Genomic DNA, 6640 nt, shown 5'->3' with positions numbered 1-6640 from the left:
TGTGCTTCGTTGCCTATCATCTACGAATATCACGTTGTCTCTGTGCAGTCATGTTTCAATCTTATGCTAGTTCTTGTCGCATAGAATTAGTCGCACAGAGACAACACCCTGCTTCTTTTATGTCTAGTAGATCTAATCTGTTATGGTTTGCTCTTATCTCTAAGAGTTGGCGTAATATCTGTTAGATTAGGCCTTGCAAACGGGTTGGATGATCCGGTGGTGTACTAGATGCTTTATCTTAGCCTTAATAGGGATTGTTCCGGGAATCGGCTCTTGCTAGTTCTTAGGCCTCTGTTTTGGGTTTTGGTTTAGTTATCTATTACGTTCATTAGGCCCAGTCACATGTAGGATATTCCGATCTAGTAGTGAAGCTTTTACCATCGTGGATTGGATTGACTATATTCAATTGAAGCAGCTTTACAGTTATTTGCTTATTTTATCATATCTGGATACAATCAGATCTAATCTGACACCGGGACTCGATCGGCTCTTTAAAGCCGATGCAAGAGTTGTCCCGGGGAGCCGATCACGGCTCGGACTTATGTTTACACGTGTCTTTGTACACAGGAAACTATTTGGAGCACGTTCGCACCCTCCTGATCGGGTATAGGTCAAGTGGCATGCCCGGTTTTCCACTGAACCTCCGGGCGCGTGACGGAATTACGGGCCGTCGACGAGGGAGCGGTGCCTGCCAGCGCCCCGACGACCTCCCGGCTCTTCGTGTTGCCTGTCGCTGCTCGCCGGTGGGTTTCGACCGACAACAATGGCGGACCTGGCAGAGCGAGTCCTCAAGAATTACGCATGGACCCGCACTGGGGGGGATCAAACTTGTCGGCGATCCTGAATCGGCTCTTCACGAAATGGATCTGCCCGTGCCTTCAGAAGAATGCCCCCGCCGCGAGCGGCACCACGATGAGGGGTGCACCCATCATGATGACAGAAGAACCAGGGTGCAATGTGGGTGGCCGTTCTCCCACTTCTGCTGGAACCAAGGTATGGACAGGCTCCCGACCCCCGACGATTGCCCACAGTGTTATGCTCCCAAGGGGTGGCCTGGCAAGTCATCGGTGTTCGAGCGCCTGCAACGCGCCTGTTCGCCACCTCACCAGCAAACACCTTCGCCACGACGTCGATGTGCTCCTTCCTCGCCACATCGACGCCCTCTGCTTCGCCAGGATCAGCGGCCGCTGTCGCCACCACCGAAGCTTCATCAGCAACAGGCGCATGATCAACATGCCGATGACAGCTAGCGCCGTGACGAATGCCACCTGCCAAGGTGGTGCCCAGGAGGACTGTCGAGGTCGTAGAAGTGTAGGGCCCAACACCTGCGTAGTCTCAAACAAGCCGAAGAGGACTACCTTCGGCTGCTGGAAAGGTTCAACAAGATCTCAGAAATACCAAGCCTACGGTTAAGGCGTAGTTTGGTCTGGAAGCGCAAGCCACAGATTGATCCAGCTGCAGGCGCTAAAGATGCGGCCCGACAAACACATTAGGCTTCATGAATTCTACGGGATCATGCCTTGTAGTGGCCGATCTAAGCGATCGGCCCCAGCCGATGCGATGCCATCGGAGCCCAGAAAAGCCGATGCACCAGCATTGCCTTTAGAAAAAGAAAGTCAAAAGAAATAGTAGCAGAACAAATCAGCTGCATGGCTAACATCCGAGTCTGGACCGATGGGCAGATCAGCCCCAAACACAGCCAATTCCAGCAATCGGCGGCAAAAAGTCTGAATTATCTGACTCATAGTGAAGTAATATCAACCGATGCAGGCCACCGGCCCCTTTTTATTATGTTATGTCTGATGTGATTTGCAGCGCTGAGTTGGACAGGATGAAGCAAATAGGATCGCGCAGGTCGTATCTGGATACGTTCCGTAAGTCGGCGATATCTCGGTCAAAAATATTGCAGTTGGGCACTATCGACTAGAGAGCCGATCTCCTCCAATACATGAAGGATCCGGCTCGGGGGGCATAAGCGGAGATTTGGTGATGAAATATGGAGACCCCTACACAATTTTCGTCTGGCTGAAGAACTACCGCCGGTGCTCCTACAGCTTCATCGCCATCGGCTACTTTTGCTCCCATGTGGGAGTGTCTGTTACATCGGCCGATCGATCCGACCAACAGTACCTCTGCATCACCATTGTCATTGGCTATTCACGTTCCTACGACACCATCAACATCGGCGAATTCAGCTCTTACGGTCAGGGCATTCGTCGCCTACGGACGGGTCCGCCTCGCCCGACGCCTGCAGACGGGGTCTGTCTCGCCCGACCCTTGCCTGGGGGTCCGTCTCGCCCGACTCCTGCGGATAGGGGGTCAGGGCATTCGTCACCTCCGCCGGCCGATTCAGCTACCGTGCTCCTTCGGTGCGATCAACATCGGTTACTTCATCCACATTGACAAAGCATTTGAAGAACTCTCTACGATTGTGATATGCTGATTGGACTTTAGGCCGGCTTCATTCTCAGGTCAGCATGTATTGTTTCCATTATATATATGATTAACTTTTCTACTGCAGGCTATAGATGTTCGGCTTTCTAACAGCCGATAGTTGTGATGAGAAAGCATTGTGGCAAGTACGGACCAGACGGGATTTTAACCATCAGCTCATCAACAACCAATTTGATTGGTAATATTCAAACCCACCATTGCATTATCATACATTATATGTACTTGTCACTTGCACTAGCTTCCTTGTATGCTTAGTAGCTTCTACTTGTGTTTCGTGTATATATTTTGAGGTGTGGATGCTGGTGACCATGTGTAGTTATGCTCACTTGAATATGTTGAATATCTGATACCGAGCATGGCTTTTATTCTTTGAAAATCTGAAATATGGTCACCGCTTTACTTGGCTACTAGTATGTGTAGGCTGACTTTGCTTTTACTATCTTGTACATGCCTGGTAGCTATATCCTTTGCTTGGAATCAATTATGCACCTCGAGTCTCAATGCTTATATAATCTTGTGCTAAATTACATTAAAATCTGAATGATGTCCATGCTGTGCTATAATGAAAAGATCCAGGTGGGTTTGTTTTGTCTCACTGATCTAGTTCGAGACTGCTTGCTATTGCACTTTAGCATGAACTTGGACTAGGCTGTGAATGACCAAAACCTTGCTTTAAGCTTCTGATGGTTCAACGGACCTAGACTTAGTATTGGTTGGTAAGAAGTGGCCTGATAAGCAAATAACCCCTGGCACAGAACAAAAGGCTTGCTTGATTTTCAAATGCAATATGTTTTAACCTGCAAGACCTGAGGGCATGAGTAATCAAGCTTGTTAAAAGATCCTTGTATCGGAAAGAGCTCACTAGTGTAGATACTTGCTGGTTTTTGCTTGTCATGCTTTAATGTACTAGTTGGTTGGGCTAAGTGGTGATACTTTTTATTTTGAAAATCCTAATAATTGCTTACTCATGTTCTAATATAGATATATTCTCTTGAGTTTTTCTATGCGGTGTCTTTATGCTATACCCTCACTGTATATACATGCTAGCACTTGTAAATGCTTTGAGACATACCTGGAAGCTTACACTCACTCTTTGCATGACATAGCATATTTTTGTGTGGGAAGATATTTTTATCAATGATGATGGTTTGGTTTATGTGGACTATTTGGCTAACCAAATATGATACATCGGCTTTTAGCCGATTCACAATGATCTTTATAGTGTCGGTTCGGCAAGTGATTGTTTTGCAGGAGAGGTTGAGTGTGTTGATGCTGAGCTGATGAAGTACAGGGATGATCCCATAAGTCAGCGCCATCCATGGAATATGAAAATTAGGACTAGTTTGCAACAACATTGAGATTGGTCAATGAAGTCGTGATGTTGGTTCAAGCAATCGGCCACAAAGTCAGTTGGCTAATAGCCAATCTATCGGCTCGGGGGGCAAGACCATCAGTGGCATGAGAAGACAATTTGAAGAGATGATGTTCTTATTTGGTTTACGGCTGGTGTTTAGAAGATTCTGTCATATTTGTCCAAACTTGGGGGGCATGTGTTATCACCAAAATTTGACCAAGATTAGTAGTCTGGAATGTCAGAAGTAGCCCACGGTGAAGGAGTCCACTTAGCCAGGCTTATATCATAAGTTTAGCCAAATATGATGATAATTGGGCACTCAAGGCTCAAGCCGAGAAGGAGTCACAGGCCTAATCCATGTTGAAGCCCAGTTTATTCGTGAGGCTGGTTCGGATTGCAGGAAGAGGCTGCACTCACTAACACCTCCGACGCACTATGTGCAGCCATCGGTCGGTCCCAGCCGACTTCTACGTATGAGTGACATGTGCCATGGAGGAGAAATGGCTAAGGGTTGATGCTATGCTCATATAGTGTGATGGAGGAACTCATTGCATATGAGACATGACATGGAGTTATGTGACCAAAGTGGAGAAGATCAAGACAAGGCTTGGCTTGATGGATTGGTTGCAATGGAGAAGGACAAGTCAAGGCTTTGAAGCGAGGGACCGCGAGGCGGTGAAGCTTGGGCAAGATTTGGTGCCGATGGACCGAGGTAATGGTGAAGAGCGAGCAAGGTCAAGATCGATGGACCAAAGAGGTCATGTGATGATATGGAGTGGATCATATCATTCAAGAAAGATCAAGCCAAGTGTTGACTCGTGATGATGATCAAAAGGCTTGATGGAGTTTGGTGCTTGTGTGGCATCAATATTTGGGAAGATGAAATAGAATGCGCAAGGAAAAGGTGTGACTTGTAGGGCATTTCATTTCACCGGTCAAAGGTTGTGTAGAGAAGTGCATGACCGAATTTAGGATAGATGGCCGTACTATCAAGAGGGGCAAACTTGTTTGCATATCGGTCATCTAGTGCCACTTGAGCGATCTAACAATGCGATGTTGCTAGGATCGAGTGGCGTGGCGAGATCAAGTGAAAATCCTTTGAAAATGATTGTGAAATGCTAACACACATGCACATGGTGTTGTTCACGTGGTGGTGTTGGCACATTTGCAAAGGAGAAAGAGTTGAAGTTGATGTTTATCAACTTGGGGAAGCAAGAAAGGCTTTTCGGTGTTCTTCTTAGATTAGGTTGGCTCTTGGAGTGAAATACTGCTTTGATCCATTGTGTTTTGGATCAAATATTCAGTTGGGTTGTGTATCCCTCTGAATAAGCTTTCCATAGAGTCCAAGATCACCAAATTTGGACATTGGAGCTAAGAGTTATGGCCGTTTTACCGAGGTACATTTCTATTGGAAATAGACCTGCGGACGGTCCGCTCCTAGGGGGCGGACGGTCTGCCGTTATCTCGGATGTGCTCGAACAGAACCGTTTTTGGCTCTGTTTGTGGTCCAAAATGAACTGTGGACCGTCCGGTCCATGGGGCCGGACGGTCCGCCTTTAAAAGCTGAAACGGGCGCAGAAACTTGGTAGTTCTGTCTTGGGTGTCCAAATTGTACTGCTGACGGTCCGGCCCTTGGGGGCGGACGGTCCGCCTCCTACTGAAAATTCTGGGACAGAAACACTGCGGTTTCTGTGTGTGCTGACCTTTTGAACGGTGGACGGTCCACCCCTGGGGAGCGGACAGTCTGCCGGTCACTTCCAGATTTAGTCAGAGACTTTTGCAAATCAGTTGGTTCGAAGTTTTGAACCGCGGACGGTCCGCCCCAGGGGTGCGGACAGTCCGCCCGGGGCTCTAACGGTCGACTCTGACACATAATCATTGCAGTTCTAGCCGTTGGTTTTGAATGGCGGACGGTCCGGTCTCTATGAGACGGACAGTCCGCGAAAACTCTGTTTTCACGGGATTTGAGTGTAACGGCTAGTTTGGGGCCTCCCTCTATAAATAGAGGGTGTGGCCGGCCATTTGAGGTTGCTGAGCACCTTGGGGACTTGGTGTCCATGTGTGAGAGTGCTTGAGAGCCCTCTACTAACTCTAACTTGATAGTAATCGTCCGATCGAGTGAGAGAGCGATTCTAGTGCGATTGCTTTGAGAGATTGCATCGAGTGGCACTAGGTGATCGTGTTGCAAGACGGTGTGCTTGTTACTCTTGGAGGTTGCCACCTTATAAGGATCGATGGACCAAGAGGGGGGTGAATTGGGCCTTTTTCAAAATTCTAAAACAATTAAAACAACCTTAGCCTATGCAATGCTAGAAAGGCTCAATTCACCAACCGGCTAACAAAGCAAACTACACAAGCTAGCAAAGATATAAAAAGATAAGAAACTAAGCAAGGTAGAGCTAAGTTATGATCTCTAAAGTCAAGCACATGAATAATTGCATTAAAGTAAGTGCTTGAAATGAAAGAGTGGGCAAGAGACAACCGGATTTTTTCCCGTGGTGTCGATGTGTTGGCACACACCCCTAATCCACGTTGTGAAACTCACTAAGAGTCTTGTCACCTCCCATGTCACCGAGACTTGGGCGCTCACTAAGAGTCTCCGTTCACCATCCCGGCGTGGTGGAGCTCAAGCCACGTACAACCTTCTTCGGGCTCCCACAATCCTTGGCAAGCTCCGGAAGAAACACCTTCAATCACCAAGATCGCCTAGGTGCTGCCAATCACCAAGAGTAACAAGCTAGGGTCTTCACTTGAGCAAGAACCGATCACCAAGAATGGATGCACACAAGCTTCTCTCTACTCAAGTCCTTAGTCTTGTTTCTTGAATGACTG

The sequence above is a fragment of the Panicum virgatum genome, chromosome 8N, assembly GCF_016808335.1.
Source record: "Panicum virgatum strain AP13 chromosome 8N, P.virgatum_v5, whole genome shotgun sequence".
NCBI lineage: Eukaryota > Viridiplantae > Streptophyta > Magnoliopsida > Poales > Poaceae > Panicum > Panicum virgatum.
The sequence above is the reverse complement of the archived record's forward strand: the minus strand, read 5'-3'. Positions refer to the sequence as shown.